Below are 17,942 nucleotides of genomic sequence, written 5' to 3' on the forward strand. Positions count from 1 at the left end.
CTCTCTTTTTGAACCACAATATTATTAAAAGATCTAAACTTCTGAAATATCTATTTTCTTCATGCAAGACTTTAGTCTACATTGGAGCACCATGTTTAATGCATTCTTCTGAAGTTTCTGCCCAGGCCTGAGGTCCAAATGCTGCTGGGATGGAAAGATAATAGCTGATATTCAAAGTCCTATTGTGCAAAATCTATGGCCGTGCAACCACTTATCAACAGAATTTGGATCAGTAGCCTAGAATATTGGCCAAGGTATGTTCCCAGTCCTCTGACATAGTCTCATTATCTGTGTGCTCTGACAGGCACAGCTCAATCTTTATCTAAAAAAAAAAAAAATCATAGTGAAAAATGGAAACATAAATAACATAGCGTGAATTCAGTACCAGTAGGAAAGCAGTTACTATATTTAGAAGTAAGAGTCTTCAGTTTTACCATTTTGGCATTAGGACCTCTGCTTTAGGTCTCAGAAGAGACTTTATTGTTCAAGCCATGGTCCCCTTTCCAAAAGCAAAATCAAGACATACTCTCAAAAGTGAGAACATTTTTCCCTTTTCAAAAAAGAGGGATGTAAGAAGTGCTTTTGGAATTTTCCAACTGTGACTCCAAGTGAATGATATAGAAAAACAAAATGTAGAAAACCGAGATGGAAACAGGATAATTTTCTTTTTTAGTACTATCGGATATCCCATCAGTCTCTTTTTCAAATTTCACAAATGCCTCTTAATTAATGAGCATCTCGTTAATACAAAGTCGAAAGTAAAAAAGAATTAAATTTGTTCTATCTTGAAAAATGACCCTGAAATCCCATAAAATGAAATTGTAAGTAAAGAATCGCTCTTCTAAAGTGTGTTTTGATGGAACTATTTTTCAAAATGCAATTAGAAAGTTATAGCTAACTTAATAGTGATGACATAAATTCAACACAAGATTTTTAGAAGGCTATTTTTGTCTTCCTAACAAAGCCACCTTATTTAAGATTAATAGGACAAAAACGTGCTCTATTTCTGTCCTGCCTCTGTCAGAGAGAAGTTTTAAAGCTGGCTGAGGTGGGTTTCTGAGACAGATGTCAGACACATGTTTTGAGGCATTTGTTAAATAAAGCTGCATGTCATGATCTGTCCCCCATGGGAAGTGATGTAAGGAAAAATTTTCAGTTGACAAGAGAAGAAAAATTTGGAAGAAAATTTGTAATATCCTAAAAGGAATTTCATACATCATTGAAAACAAAGGGGAGTGAAGCTAAATTAGATTGGGCTTGAGCTCTTTTTTTGAATCATGTCAGTCCAAAGCGTTCCAGCCAGTAGTCAGAACACCCCACAGATGAGGGCAGATTTACCACTTGACTTCACTGAATAACAATCTCAAAGCTTAAAGGAATCTTTGTAAAAGGGAAATAGTGAGGCTTAATGCATTCTGATTTTTTTCTAAAGGCAGTATGTTGCTTAAACATGAATTCTCAGAATGTAAAATGTAAAGATAAAGGACTATCTTGAATATACAATGCATTTGGAAACAGGGGGGAAATATCTGAACTAGTGTCTGAAAAAGCCATGGAATCTTTCTTCAACCAGAATGCTGAATGAAAGCAACGCCTGGGGCTTTGGCCTGGAGCTATGTCTATATAACAAGGCTGATTCCATTATTCTGTGGCTGTTTTCTTTTTTGTTTAAAACAATCCAATAGCTGCAAAATCAATCAGAGACCTTCATGGTTTATGTGATCCGGTTTTCAAGATAGACGAAGAAACAATTACCAAACTGCATTTGCTGATGAACCATTTCTAGAACCAAAATGTCTATGATTATGGTAAATGGAGAAATATTTATTGTTATTGTTTAAACTCCTTTCCTATCAAATTTGAATAGAGCACATGTGGCCCAAGTTAATAAACAAATGACACCCACTTCTGTTTTAAGGTACTATTCTGGAGAAACTGTCATCTTAGATGGACAGCTATAAAGCTGACTGTTTCCTGGAACTGGTACTTTATTTTCCATGAACACTTGGAGCATAATCTATACATATGAGGAATGAAATACTTAAGTTGTACTTCCTCCTTTAAATGGAGAATATCAATTTCATATAATGTGGGAGTGTGGAGGAGAAGGTTGTTTGTGGGATGGAGAATCAACCATAGATGAAAGGGTTTCTGAAAAGCAGAGTAGGTATTCCCAGCTAACTCATAATCTGGCTGTTCATCTTTTCCCAGTCAAAAGTATGGAAGTCTAGGAGACTCTTCCTCCAGCACTCATGAGAAATACTCACAGATATTTTAACTGAAAGCATCAGCCCAGCTGTTACGGTGAAGAAGACCCACACTCCCCAGTCTTTCCATCACGTCCTCAATCTCGGAGATTATCTATTAATGCTGGAGCAATGTAAATGAAAGGTAGTTGATGAGATTTGCATGATACTTTGCGAGACAGAAAGTTCTTATATGGAGGAATTAATTTTAAACAATCACAGAAAGAATCCTTTGCATTAGTATATGAGCCCCCAGCCTTGAAGTTGGTCAACACATCATGGATCATCATGGCATGTGGATTAATGTGGAAGCAAAGAAGGATCAAGCAGAACCTAGGGCTGTCAAGGAACAGAGGGATCAGATGGGAGACACTAATCAAGACACTGAGAGCAGAGGGTTTATCAATCCCCAGTTGAGAAGATGCTATTGCATTTATACTCACATGGTATTTACAATTGCTGTGAAGAGGTATAAACTTGGGTATCCATGTGCCACCCTGGTTTGCTGTTCAAATTATAGTCTCAGCAACAGCTGTACTAAAATTTAGCCAGCTCGAAGTTTCCACCAACATAATTGTCAGCCCCTGGCCCTCGTGTCCCCAGTCGATTTTAGGAATTCCCAAGCACGCTCACTGTCTTACTTTCTGACCTTATCATTTAAGCTGCTGCTCACAGGTTTTGTTAGTCTCCTCTGCTCCACTGCTGCTTCTATATCCTATAAAAATGAACTTCAGCAGACATGGCCGGCACTTCCACCTTCAAAGACCTTTCAGGCTGTGGTTGCAGCTTTGCATTCTACACAGAAATGAAAAGAACATCCCTCCCCTGAACTCTGCAATGTTGTGTTACCCGGGCCTAATTGCAGTATTGCGTGTGCCAGGAATTATTCTAGGCCTCTTGTCAAATGGTCCTTGTAGCCTTTCAGGCGTCAGGTCCCATTTTGTGGGCCAGCTGAGGAACAGAAACAGCCTTGCCCTCATATTCCCACTCAGCATCTCTTCCTGCTTTCTCGCCCTTTCCCCTGTTCCCAATCCCTCTTGGAGCCAAAATGAAAATCAAACAAACAAAAACAGAAAAGGCCATTATGCATGGCAAGGGCAATTCAGTTCATGAGAAGGAATGAAGGGCCACGGGCCTGACATATCCAAGCCCTACGGGGTTGTTAATGCTGTGATGTGCTCTAAGAAAGTGCTCTTAAAAAGATGATTCCTGCTGGGAATTAGTCTCAGAAAGGCAAAGTACCCACCCGTGATGAGGCACACACCAGTTGTTTGTTTATAGACACCTCTATGGCTTTTTTCCACAGGAATATGGGCCTTCAAAGAAGTAGAGGCCAGCATTGCTGGGAGATGAGTGGGCTTAGATGAGCAGGCTTTCCATGGACCATGATGGGTTCACCTGCAATTCCCTGATTCAGAGATGCCTGGAAGATGCCCAACTGGAGTTCTCCAGGAAGCTGACTTCTTTTAACTTGTTAATTTTTTTTGAAGTTTATGTATTTATTTTGAGAGAGAGAGAGAGTGAGCAGGTGAGCGTGTGTGTGCGCGTGCGTGTGGGCAGGGGTGGGGGTGGGGTGGAGGGGCAGAGAGAGAGGGGGGAAGGGAAAATCCCAAGCAGGCTCTGCACTGTCAGTGCAGAGCCCAATGCAGGGCTAGATCTCACAAGCCGTGAGATCATGACCTGAGTCGAAGCCAAGAGTCAGATGTTTAACCCACAGCCACCCAGGCACCCCTTAATTTGTCATTTAAAAATTTTTTTTAAAATCTTTATTTATTTTTGAGAGAGAGAGAGAAAGAGAGAGAGAGAGAGACAGCATGAGTAGGGGAGGGGCAGAGAGAGAGGGAGACACAGAATCGGAAGCAGGCTCCAGGCTCTGAGCTGTCAGCACAGAGCCCAATGTGGGGCTCGAACCCACGAGCTGTGAGATCATGACATGAGCCGAAGTTGGACGCTCAACCGACTGAGCCACCCAGGCCCCCCTAATTTGTCACTTTTAATAAGACACAAATTTGATAAAGTGTTGAGATTATAATGTGAACCAAGCAGGCCAGGGAAAGCAAGAGCTCTAGAGCAGACAGCGCTGGGCGTGAACCCTGGCACCACCATTCAGTAAATGTGACCTTGGGTATTTTGCTTAGGTATCCTATCCAAGCCTCAGTTTCCTCATCCATAAAATAGAAAATAATAGTTGTCAGTGAAGACCAAGTGAAAAAATGCTCATAAGGGGTTTTCTAGTACAGAAAGTGGTTAACAACGGTTGGCCACTGTTACTAATATGGTAGACTTAAACACAGGCAAGCCTGGAGCTGACCAACACCAAGTGTTAGTGTCACCTTTAGAGAATTTGGTCCCTAAATGTTGCCTTTATTTTTTATTTTTTATTTTTTTTCAACGTTTATTTATTTTTGGGACAGAGAGAGACAGAGCATGAACGGGGGAGGGGCAGAGAGAGAGGGAGACACAGAATCAGAAACAGGCTCCAGGCTCTGAGCCATCAGCCCAGAGCCTGACGCGGGGCTCGAACTCATGGACCGCGAGATCGTGACCTGGCTGAAGTCGGACGCTTAACCGACTGCGCCACCCAGGCGCCCCTTTAAATGTTGCCTTTAAATGAAAGTAGGGGAAGACACTAAATACTGTCACCTACAAATACAAAGAGGGAAAGATAGATGCCACAGGGAGAACAATGAGTTTCCCGTGGGCTGAGGATTCTGATAGGAAAAGCCTGTAGGAGCCAGACCTAGACTGTAGCTAGAGCAGCTGATATGGAAGACGCTAGAGAGTGATAAAGGCTCTCGTCCAGTCTTTTATAAAGTTTGGCTCAATGTGAAAGCAATAAGAAGGCATCTAGAAGGCATAAGCAGGTCTTATTTTAAGTCAACAAATACAATAAAGTCATACGAAACACAAGGGGAAGTACTGAGAGGTGGGTGGCTCTGTGATGGTGTGCCTGGTGGGGAAAAACAATTCAATGATGGTACAAGGGCCCCTTTTTCTTCTGAGGGTGGGAGATAAGGGAGGGACAGAGGGAGAGGGAGAGACTCTTACGCAGGGGCTCAACATGGAACTCGATCCCACAACCCTGGGATCATGACCTAAGCGGAAATCAGGAGTCAGGCCTTCAATAGTCTTGCAAATGGGAGGGTCATACCCAGAGGCTTTCTGTTCTGTCTTTTTCATATTCGTCCTGCTGTCTAGACTGAGGCCCCCAGTCCCAGGGTCCTGGGTTCCTGGCTTCTGGAGGGATGTCTCTTGTTCTGTGTACCTTTGTGGCAGCATTCTAGCTGCTATTTCTTCTCCTTTCCTGATCCATGTCTGTTGTAGGTGACCTGGTCCCCAGCCCCTCTCCTGTGGGTGCTATGAAGCCTTGTGAGTTCTGAGGGTAATTCTGACTTGGCTCCCGCCTGGGCCACATCCTCCTTGGTCCTTGTTGCAGAGCCGTCTGGCCCTGGGGAAGGTGGTGTCACTCTCTTCCATGGCCCCCAGCCAGATACTCAGGTAGACCTAGGTTCTGTCTATGCTGCTTAGAACCAAAGTGGCCCAGGGAAGCCAAAACTCAGGCCTGCATCTGCCTAACTCTGCCTGATAACCAAGATGATTTTGATGTGGCTGTGAACAAGGCTGGTAGATGACAGCTATAAGACCGCATTCCTGTGCAGTCTCAGGAGCTCGCATCTGCCCTCAGCCTGAACGTCGAGGCACTGATTTGATACCTGATATGCACACCCAATCCAGGCTGAAGCCATGAGAGAACAATGTCTATCACACAGTGTAATAGACAGTGTAAGGGTCTCCCCTTTCTCACTTCCTTTTCCTCTGGTCACTTTTATCCCTGGGCTCCTATCCCCCATTTCCTGTGTAATGTCTTTAGTCTACTATAGAACCGTAAACTTGTTGACTCACTGTCTGGTCAGAACTTAGCTAAAAGGATTATTTTCTTTTTTCTTTCTCTTCTTTATTAAAAAAATTAATGTTTATTTTATTTTGAGAGACAGAGAAACACAGAGCACAGGCAGGGGAGGGGCAAAGAGAAAGGGAGACACAGGAGAAGCCCTGATTTTGCCTCCACTATGAGATCTTGCATGCCTCACTATTCCTACCACATACCCAGGTGACTTCTTGAAATGAAGCTAGGTGATAAGCAGATGACGGACAAATGTGAGAGAGAAATAATTGATTTTGTTTTTTGTTTTTCCCTAAAGGACTGAGTTCAAAGTGCTTTCTACGTTTGCAAATCAGATTATGTTTTAACCCAAGTATTAAATTCAGTTGTCAGTTGTTTTGGTTAGTTTGTTCCCAGGTGATCAGTGGGAGGAAAATCAGATTGGTTATAGAAAAAAGAAAAGAGCTATATGTTCTCTGTACATCCCAGCTGAAGTGTGAGTGAAATTTTCAGTCCTACTCTGTAGCTAGATCATATGAGAATTGGGAAAAGATGGACAAACACACAGAAGGACTGGGCATTTTTTGCCTCACCAAGATGAACCCCTGCGCCGAGTGATTCATGACAATACTGAGGAATGACAATGTTGAATCTGTTTCAATATGCATTTTTTGAAAGAATGCATGAAAATGGAATGAATCTCACTAATTAGCTCACTCTAAGAGGCAAAGCCAATAGCACTAAAAAATTGCTCATGTTGAAGTCCTAGTCAGTGACTAAGCAGTAAATATATCTACTTCCTGAATCATGGGCTCAAATCAGGAAGTGACATTCATTAGTGCTTCTCAGTATTTAGTCATATCTAGACTCCTGCATCATCGATCTGTAGGTGCATAAGTACTCTAAAATTGGCAGCTAAAAATAACAAACACTTATCTTACAGTTTCTGAGGGTCGGGAATCTCAGAGTAACTTAGTCGGGTAGTTGGATGGTCTGACTCAGAACCTCCGTGACAATGGCAATTTAAGCTTTTGGGCATGATCTGCAATCATCTAAAGGCTGGGGCTGAAAGATGCCTCCAAGATGGCTGACTCCATGGCTCTTGGCAGAAAGCCTTAGTTTCTCATCATGTAAGCCTCTCCCTAGGACAGCCAGAGGGTCTTCCTGAGATGGCAGTGGGCTTCCCCAGAGTGAGTGATCTGAGGGGTTGGGTGCAGGGAGAGGCAGAAGCCACAGTGTATTTTATGGCTTGACCTCAGAAATGACATACCACCAATTCTGCCGTATTCTATTAGTCACACAGAGACTAACAGTAACACCATTAGGGAGGTGCTTACACAGAGTGTGATCTTGTGTGTAACAAGAGCTGGGATCATTGTGACCATCATGGAGGCTGCCTACCATGACTCCTTTTAAAGAAAAAATAAATTCAACAGACCTCTGGCATTGTGTTACTTGAACTTGCAAAGAGACGAAAGCAAGTCGAGACCTCTTTGACATAAATAAGTTGTACAAACATGGGCTATAACTTTTCAAAGTTTTGTTTGTTAGTTCAGAATAATCAGGCCTCAAAACCCCAAAACTTTGTCAATCCTGGGATACAAATTTTAATAAGGTGTCCCTTGATAACTCTACGACTGCCTTGTTTGTTCACTTGAAGATAAGTTTCACATTGCAGTGTTATTGAAACCTGCATTAAGTAGATATCTAATCCACTTACTGCTAGAATCAACAGAAAATTCTGCATTGCTTTTTTACTGCTATGCTTTTTGCTGATGAATGGCTGCAAGTTTGCCTGTGCAAAAATGCAATCTGCATAATACATCTGCTCCTGACATGAATACGGTACTGGCTGCTACAGCACAAATTCTTTAGATTTTGGCATGCCTATATTCTGTAGCCCCCAACATGATTCATCTCTCCTATCGCCTTCCCGATTCGAACCACTGTATAATCTTCCTTTTCAGGATGCTATGATATCGTTTGCCTTCCCTCAGCGTAAGAGAGATCATAAATGAAAGTGCAAAGCAGTCACTGAAATCCTGTGGCACTGACCAATTTCAAGGCGATATCTCAAGATGGTACACAGCATGCTTATGTTAATTATTTATCATCACAGAAATAAAAAAAATGTGCTCACAACTTGTGACATACCAATATAGCTGTTTTCTCGACATATAACTGCATCCTAAGGTCCCCGTTTATACTGAGATGCCCAATCAAATGAAAAAGTATCCATGTTTATTTGCAGACACATCAGGCATGTTACCCCAAGACCCACAGAAAGTGGGTCTCCACCGCCAGAACATGACTCCATTAGTCTTGCAAATGAGAGGGTCGTACCTGGAGTCTTTCTGTTCTGACTCTCTTTCTCATATTCGTCCTGCGGTCTAGACTGAGGCCCCCAGTTCCAGCCAGATGGCAAGTCAGCATCTCAAAGGCATAACCCAAGGGGCAGAACAGCAGTAGGAATTAGGAATCTGTTGCCGCCATAAAGTTGGCTTCACATTGGAAAATAGTATCCATATGTTTGAGGAGATTTTTGAACCACTTGGCACGACGTTCCCTGCCACCATCCAGAAAATGCCCTCCAGGCCTGAGAGCTTCTTAACAAAGGATTCCCTGGCTTTGACACCCAGTATGGCTTTCAAGGATGATATGGAGCCTCTGACCCTAGATATCTGGACTGTCAGCCACAGTCTGTTATCAGACTGTGTCTATCAGAACTCCTTGCCCATCTGAGCAGATAAAAGAATCCTCACAAAATGGATTCCTCTCCGCTCAGAAGGCCCCCTGGCTCTCACGTCGCGTAAACCCTGGAGAGGGAGGCCTGGCTTTCACTTCTCCGGCTCTGTCTGCCGGGTTTATTGCAACTGACACTAATGCCATGCTGGAGAGACACAGCACGTGGGGTCTTCCTGCTCATCCCGTCTCCTGTCTGCTGTTAGGCGATGAATGGCCACTTAGTCATTGAAAGGGACAAACAAATAAAATTTCTCTCACACAGAACTGAATGTGCACCCACTTTAGGCATCTGTCAGAGTGCAGCAGTAGATGGAGAAAGCCGTCCCTGCTCTGCTCTCTGGCTAATCAGGATGTGGCCTGGGGGTCCTCTTCCTGAGGACTAGAGAGAAAGCACCAGAAAGCACAGGGGAAGCCGTGTATGCAATGTGCTGGTGTTGACTTTGCTCCAGCGCCTTTGCTTTTTAAAAACATACTTTCAAAACCCTGAAGACTTCTAGAATACAAATGGTTGGAGACAAAGAGAAACTGCTTTGTTAAGAAATCCGTTGGGATAATTCTCTGATATACTCAGGCTTCAGTTTGGGTGCCGAAGTTCCCAGAAATCCATTTTACTGAGGGTCCTGTTCATTCTTTACTATTGAACTGCTGCAGGGAATCCGAACTAAAGCATAACAAGGAGAATGAGGAAAGCCTCGCAGCAGCTGAGCCACACTGGGGGCGCCCACAGCAAACGCCGATCTGCCAGCAATAATCTTGGGTCTCCTGGGCAAAAATCCCATGCGGCTCGGTGACGGTCAGACTCCCCTCTCATTGCTAATGCAAATGCATCCTATAGATATCACTGAAAAGGATCATTAAAAGTGAGCTCTACGGCTCTCACTTCAGCTGCTTGCCTCCCAGGCTGGGAGGAGCCGGCAGTGTCTAGAATCTCCATTAGACCTGCAGCCAGGAAGTAGTTTAAAGCATTACATCATAAGGTTGTCAAGGGAACTGGCCAGGCTGCCTCTCTGGCATCCTGTGGCCCATGCTGACATGTTCTCTAGACCAGGGGAGGAGTAGAGAGGTGGCCTGCAGCCTGAAGCATGACAGCCAGCAGCCCAGGCTCAGAGAGGTGACATTTATGCTGGGATATCTTCTAGGCTGGATCCTGAGATAGGTCTCAGCAGTACAGCAATTCTGTCATCCACTGTGTGGTAGGAAAGACCCTCCCTGGTATTAGCACCTGCCAGGAGCTCCGGAAGCCTTCTTCCTGACCGTCCTCAGCCTGACATCTGAAGGAGGCCACGAAGCTTGCTGAGGGCACCATTCGCTCCCAGAGAGCCCAGGCCCCGGCTTCCTGTTGCCTTTAGAATGGGACCCTGTATTCGTTCTATTAGTTCCCTGGGCTGCCGAACGAAGTGCCACCACCCGAGTGTTCTTAAACGACAGAAATGTCTTCTCTTCTCCTTCCGGAGACTGGAAGTGTGAGATTAAGGTATCGGCAGCGCCATGCCTCCTGTGAAGCCTCTAGGGCAGGATCTGGCCCGGCCCCTTCGGCCCCTTATGGCCCCAGGTAGGTGTTCCTTGGTGGGCAGCAGCCTCCCTCCTCGCTGAGCTGCCTTCCTTCTGTGCAGCAGTGTCTTTATGTGAGGTGCTCCTCTCTGTGCCTGTCTCCATTTTCCTCTCCTACAAAGATACCAGTCCTATTGAATTGATCTCAAATTGATTACACAAAGAGCCTATTTCCAAATAAGGTCAGATTCGCAGGTACTGGGGTGAGGACTTCAATGTTGAAGGACGCAACTCAATTCATAACAGGCCCACTCTTCCAGTGCACAATCACTTCCCCAGGCCTGTGGTAGGGCAGGCCCACGCCTGGCTGTGTAACAAGCTCACGGAACACCAGGTGGAAGGTCAAGCCAAAGTCGAGCTGTTAAAATGGAGCCATTGAGGAAATGGAGACAACACTGTGGCCTTGGATAGCAAGGTCACTTCATGATTCTGAACTTGCCAATAGCTTCATAGTTGCTCCTGTCTCCCTTCCTGTGGCTCTAAGGGAAGGTGTACGGGACAAGGAGCTCTCAACAAAATCAACTGGGAAGGGTTTCCCTTCCCGTAATCACAGACAGGATGTTATCCTGGCTTTCTGTTCAGTAATACTCTCCAAGACCTCGAGACTGAGCAGTTTCCTCAGTCCTATGAACGGTCCATCCTTGGCAGTCCAGAGAAAACATTTCTAGTGAGATGTGTTTGTCTTTTCTCTCTTAATAGAGGCCATTCTTTTAAGATCACAGTGTTTTTGCATTATCTTAATGTCAGAAGCCTGCCAGAACTCTTTAGAAAGGTAGCATTCTGGGGCGCCTGGGTGGCTCAGTCGGTTAAGTGTTTAATTTTGGCTCAGATCATGATCTCATGGTTGGTGACTTCCAGCCCTGCATGGGGCTCTGCACTGACAGCTTGGAGCCAGGAGCCTGCTTTGGATTCTCTCAATCTCTCTCTCTCTCTCTCTCTCTCTCTCTCTCTCTCTCTCTCTCCCCCTTTCTCTCTCTGCCCCACCCCTGCTTGCTCTCTCTCTCTCTCCCTCAAAAATTAGTAAATAATAAAAAACATTTTTAAAAAGTAAAACAAGGAAGGTAGTATTTAATTCCACTCCTAGAAGCATAAAAGACCAGGAGACGATGCCACTCCACTCACGTGCTTTCTCCAAAGGTGTATAGAGAGGGAGGCTCCCAAATTTTTCAGCAGAAGCGAATACTGTGTTTGAAACAGCACCCTTAACAATTGGATTAAGGCCATTTACTGAAATAGCAATTTCCTTTCTGCAAATAAGGATGGTTAATTTCAGGTGAGGAAAGGTTAATGGCACATGTAACAGTGTTAGAACATCCTTCTTGCAGCCAAGGGAAGGACATAGAAACACGGAGAGGTTTGGTGCTGGTCCCAAAGTTCTTTCCCACATTCTGGGATTATTTCTCCTACATCCTGAAGCCAGCTTGGTCCCAGAAAAATTGTAGCTATCATTTAGTCACTTGCTGGGTGCTTTACATATATTATCTCACAGACCCTACAGGAGGTGCTATAGCATAAGGACAAAGATCTCAGGCCCCAGAGTCAAATAGTTAGACTCAAGTTCACACTCCCACCTTTCACCTCTCCATATGACTGCAGGCAAGTCAGTGAGCTTCTTTGTGCTATGACATGGGAGGTCCAAATTACAATGTCATAGAGTGGCTGTAAAGATTGAGAGAGATAGCCTATAGGAACACTCAATAAATGTTAGTTCCTATTATTAGGTACTGTAATTATTCCCACTTTACATATTACATCCCACTTTTAAAAGGAACCTGAGTTTCAGAAGAGCTAAATTACATGTTCAGGTCACACGACTAATTATGGAGAACAGGTTCTAGTCTAAGCTTTGGCCAACAGAAGCCCCACCTCCCCGATAGTGCTGACTATTATGCACAATTGCCTGCCTAACAATTTGGAGCAACATTGCTTTGGGAGCTCCCTGACCTCCATTTTCAGATCAGACTTCTGCCTTTCTGTCTCCTTCTGGGAATACAGCATCCTCCTAGGTTCCCCTTCTAACAAGAGCCCAGGGCTCTCCTTTAAAACCCATCTTCCCTAGAGAGCGTCACATACTTTAGACCAAATCTTTCCCCTCAGCAGGCCCCTGGCTGTCTCATGCAAGAGTGGCCACACCCATCTGCTCAAATATCTAGGGAGGATGGTGGCTTAATTATTTTTCATTTACTTAACAATAGCACAAAAGGCAGGCTTTCAAGTCACTGTGGCCCAGGCACTGTGATACAACCCACACTTATGGCCCCAGTCCTCATGGAGAGTCTGATCTGGAAAGGAAGGAAGACCCATAGGTAATTAGCTCTTATACTTCAGGGAAAGTGGTTATGAAGGGGGCTGCTGTTGATGAACGTCCAGGGGTGGGGGTGCCAAGGTGGAACTGCGTTAGCTAGGTCTGGACTATTGAGTCTGATTTCACCAACAGGACTTGAAACAAAAGCCTCCTGGCAAAGAAGAAAGAGCCAACACTGATGGAATTGGTGTAAGCCTAAATAACCCTAGGCGGAGGGGTCGGTGCTGCTGGAGTTGGCTGAGCCCGAGAGTGATGGGATGTGGCTGGAGATGGAGGCCGAGCCCAGGTGGGGAGGTCTTTGAATGCCCACTGCCCTGCCGCTTTGGCTTTTGTCCTGCATGCTACCGACTCTAAGCCTTCACCCTCCATCAGAAGCACCTGAGGGCTAGACAAAAAAATGCAGATTTCTACCTGCCCTGCAAAAGGTTTTGATTCAGCACATCGGGGATGGGGCCTGCACGTTCACTTTTCTAACGTTCTCAGCTAACACTGAGCTGCTCATCTAGCACCACGCTTTGAATGTTGTTGCGGCAGAGAGTGGGTTAATGGAGAACTATCCGGAAAATATTTGCATTTTAAACTGAGGCACCTTGGTTTTTCCTAGAGAAAGCCCTGAGGGAGCCAGTGGGCATGCTTCACCGCTCCTTCCTGTCTACTGTCTCCTCCCCTCTGCCTAGGGCTGGGCCACCACAGGCGTTGGGCTAAGCTCCAGCTTGGGTGCCAGCACAGCACCCTACTTTGCCCAGCAGCAAGGCTTTGAGAAGGGCAGCATCATTTCTGGTGTTTGTTTTCCCTGAGAAAGGATGCTCTGGCCCCTGCCCTAATGCCACTCGTTGGCTGAGGGTCACTGGCTCCCCCTGCTGTCCCGCTCCCACCCTAAAGTGGTTGCTAATGGTTTCCACAGGTTTTTTTGTTGTTGCTGCAGGTGAATCAGGATGCCTCAGTTCAGCACTTCCTTGGATAGCTGCTGAGATCAAAATCACCTTTGCTGCCTCTTTCCAGTGGGAAATAACCCACGTTCCACCTAGGGTATACAAACTCCCTTGCAAAAGCAAAGAAAATGTCATCTTGAAAAAGATATGCCATTGAGGAGTTGGAAATCAAACTTTAACGGCCTCTGCATACCTCTGTGGGCTCATCTCTTTCCTTCCCAATCTCACTCTGTCCAGGCTAACCGCCATGACATTCATGCAACATACCAGGCAAGTCTGGGGCTTTGCACTGGCTATTCCATCTGCCTAGAATGTTCTTCCTACAATATCAACATGGCTCACTCTCTTGTCTTTCAGTGAAACCTGCTTAAAACACCAAGCCCTTTCCCCAACACACACACACACATACACACACACGGACACACACATGGGCACACAGATACACACACACAAACTCACATTGTCCCCCTAGTTCTACTTCATTTTTTCCATGGCACATATCACTACCTCCCACACTGTATATTTTACTTATCTGTTTGTTCATAGTCTGAATCTTACCCCCTAGAATATAAGCTTCATGAACACAGGAATTCTAGTCCAGTTTGTTTACTATGGGGTATCTCACACCCAGAACAATACTTGGAACACATAGTTCTAGAAAGACAGTATTTCTTGAATGACACAAACGACACAAACTGGTTCTCTTACACCCTGGTTTTAAGACCTGGACTTGTTCAGTATCTATCTTGCCCAGAATGGCAATCAAGCTACTGTATGCCTCTTATTAATAAAAAAAATGAGAATAATACCTGCCTTACCCAGATTTCAGTTTGAGAAAGATAAGCTAATATCTAAACTATGAAAGGCTGTGAAACATGAACTGTAAAACAAATGCAAGTTATTTTAATTATTTTCCCATTTCCCCCAAAGAGTATAACAAATATACTCAAAGAAGTCATTACTATGACTAGCACTTTTTTACAGGCCTACTTGAATAGGCTTTCTTTGTTTTACTACGTTCATAAATAACTCTTCATATGTGCTAGAGAAATAGAAAGAAATGTGAAAGCTTCTAATGGTGAAAAAATAAATAGAAATAAATCAAGTGTAAGATTATTCAATTGAGTGTGTTTGGTTAATGTATAAACAGTAATGAGTGACATTAAGTTACAAGGCAATAGAGGGATTGTTCACTCAATATCATCGGAGTAAAATAATGGGAAAAAGTAAATGTTCATCAATTTTATTAATATATGTAGCTCCAATGTCCCCAGGCCACCCAAACTACAAGTTTAATTGCGATCACACTGACATGAATCCATAGAGTCTGCTGGCCTACATGATTACAGGCTCCCCTATATAACTATAGGCCATCTGCAAAGACTTCCCCAAGTAATCGGAGAATGTCTGGAGTACTTTGAAAGTGCTCATGATGATTTCCCTCAGGGTTTTCTGCTGTACCCTACTTGTTGATGTCCACCACCTTCAGCCCTTAAAGAAGGTGCTGTGGGAGCATTGCTTTAGAATGTGGAGAACCAGTCCTCAGTGCTCCAGTTTCCATAACCCCAAATAGCCTGTGTCCTACCAGCACTGGAGTCATAATGTGTCAGCTTCCACAGTGGGGAGCTGGCCCTTCTTAAGTCTTGCACCTAGACCCTGGGGATGTGCTAGGAAATGACAGATGAAAAGCCAACAGCCTTTTCCCTTGCTTCGTGTCATTCGGCATAAGACTCGTCTTATAAAATGGCCATCAACGGAAAGCATGCCTTCACATGAACACAGAAAAATCCTTACTGCTTAACAAGCCATAAATAGACCTGATCTCAGATTTCTTGAAAGCTTTATTGTACTTTTAGTGGTGACTCCGGTGAATTAACTTCTGTGAAGAAGCAGACAGGCTGTTGAAAAACAGGAAACAGGTAAAATACATTCTCCAGCTTCAGAAAACCCAGCCATAATTACCCTTGGATTGTGATTAGTGGTGCTGCACATGTGGCTGTTTTCCAAAGGCTTCCTGGCCTCCCCATAGCCCACTTTGCACTCTGGGCAAGTGTGGCCCAGCTGTGCTCATTTTCTGCTTGCTTTTCCCTGGCAAAGAAACATTTGTGCAATTCTCCATTCAAGCAGTAAAGAATGACTCTCAATCTTTCCACCTTTGATAGGAAATAAAAGATCAGAATGCCCTGTCTCTTCCAGAGAAACACAACGGAGGGAACATCTCAGGTAATAGCCGTTGGGACTATTGTTCCCAAGAGGAATGCTGTGCCCCCATTTCTCAGCAGACAGGCCACAATGCCTCCACTCCATGCCCGAGCACAGAGAGTCCATGGGCTTTATGTATATGCTTGTGGGGTAGTCTGCCTACTAATAAATGAATATTCTCTTCTCAAGAAATGCATTGGAGGGATCCTCAAATTCAAATAGTGTAGAACCTCTCTTGAAAAGGTAGTAAGTTTTGGGATGCTCAGTCAGGGTGGCTCAGTCAGTTAAGTATCCGACTCTTGATTTCAGCTCAGGTCATGATCTCAGTCATGAGATGGAGTCCGGCATTGGATCTGCACTGCTGGGCTTAAGGTTCTCTCTCTGTCTCTCTCTGTCTCTCTGTCTCTCTGTCTCTCTGTCTCTCTCTCTCTGCCCCTCCTCTGCTCACATGCCCTCTCTCTCAAAATAAATAAAATAAACATTAAAAAACACATTTTTAAATGTTTATTTATTTTTGAGAGGGAGAGAGACAGAATGTGAGTGGGTTAGGGGCAGAGAGAGAGAGAGACACAGAATCTGAAGCAGGCTCCAGGCTCCGAGCTATCAGCACAGAGCCTGATGCAGGGCTCGAACTCACAATTCATGAGATCATGACCTGAGCGGAAGTCGGATGCTCAACAGATTGAGCCACCCAGGTGCCCCAAAATAAAATAAAATTTAATTTAATTTAATTTAATTTAATGTAATTTAATGTAATTTAATGTAATTTAATGTAATTTTTTAAAAAGGTGAAAGGCTCTATTTCACTTTTCTTGGTTTTCATGCACAGACATAAACTCACATGCCTTACTTAAATTTACCTATAAGCAACGATCTGTGCAATACCTATGAAATGAATACTCGGTGGTAAAAAGACCAAGTGTTATCAGCCCAGACTGGAAGTCAATGTGAAATTCGGCCACACGCTACAGTCATATGAGTTGGTATGGTCAGATCAGTCATTTTGAGTTAATGGGAGTTTTCTCTTTCTACCATACATTTAAGCATGAGACACAATGCCACCGGTATTATTGAACTCCAGGCTTAAATTCAAAATCTCGTTGTTTCTTGTGAATAATTCAACAACTTTATATCTTATAAATAAAAAAGAAAAGCTTGGTAAAACAAGAAAAGGAAATGACAGAAAATTGAATCCAAGTCACCTTCTTTGATTTCTATTTTGTCTGCTTTTTAAAGGCAAACTGACTGGGGTTGAAGGAGATGTTGGATCTGGGATGAAAGGTAACAAAATGGAGAAGACAGAGTGGGGAGATGACACGTGTGAATCACCCTTGTCACTCACAGCTTTGTCTTTCCCTAGCTATTATTGCTAGAACCTGTTTGCTCAAAGGTCCAGCACCTTGTCTGGAGCCCAAGAATGACTTGAGGAAAACCACAAGCCATATTCCTGCTCAACGACAGTCTGAAGTCAGAGGTTTGAAGAACAAGGCACACAGAATGGAATCTAACTCCTGCAGGACATCAAAAAAGGGAATTTCCAAGTCCTGTCTTGTACAACCCAGCTCTTCAAATTAGCATACAATCATTTCAGCCTTTCTGAACACATTTTTTTAAACTTCAGAACAAACAATCAAACTGGTTCATGGATAATTTAGAATATTTTTGTAAGGGTAACGTTGGTGTGTTTCCTTTGACTCGTGGAAATTAATGTTAAATTCATTAATTCCTTTTATATCTTGAAATTGTCCTTTTAATATAAAATTATTTAATTGCTAAGTAACAAAAAAGTATTCTTTAAATCCTTCCGTTTATCTTAATTCTCTCAAAGGTTCACAATGTGAGGCGCCTGGGTGGCGCAGTCGGTTAAGCGTCCGACTTCAGCCAGGTCATGATCTTGCGGTCCGTGAGTTGGAGCCCCCCGTCGGGCTCTGGGCTGATGGCTGGGAGCCTGGAGCCTGTTTCCGATTCTGTGTCTCCCTCTCTCTCTGCCCCTCCCCCGTTCATGCTCTGTCTCTCTCTGTCCCAAAAATAAATAAACGTTGAAAAAAAAAAAAAAAGGTTCACAATGTGAGAACATT

General features: G+C 43.9%; 2 long non-coding RNA genes across 3 annotated transcripts; both read left to right on the forward strand.

Moving 5' to 3' along the window:
• Positions 1-3: 3 nt before the first annotated feature.
• Positions 4-3,768, forward strand: LOC123383755. The gene is made up of 3 exons (XR_006593913.1): positions 4-254; positions 2,212-2,391; positions 3,553-3,768. It is a non-coding gene; the product is annotated as an uncharacterized LOC123383755 (long non-coding RNA).
• Positions 3,769-4,815: 1,047 nt separating this feature from the next.
• LOC109497407 lies at positions 4,816-17,503 on the forward strand. Of its 2 annotated transcripts, XR_006593918.1 has the most exons (6): positions 4,816-10,426; positions 12,863-13,016; positions 15,519-15,581; positions 15,825-15,885; positions 17,101-17,145; positions 17,225-17,503. It is a non-coding gene; the product is annotated as an uncharacterized LOC109497407 (long non-coding RNA). The 2 variants fall into 2 exon arrangements; XR_002153593.3 differs by lacking the exon at positions 15,519-15,581 and having other exon boundaries at positions 4,851-10,426.
• The last annotated feature ends 439 nt before the right edge of the window (positions 17,504-17,942 follow it).

Source organism: Felis catus, chromosome A1 (genome assembly GCF_018350175.1).
Source record: "Felis catus isolate Fca126 chromosome A1, F.catus_Fca126_mat1.0, whole genome shotgun sequence".
Classification (NCBI taxonomy): Eukaryota; Metazoa; Chordata; class Mammalia; order Carnivora; family Felidae; genus Felis; species Felis catus.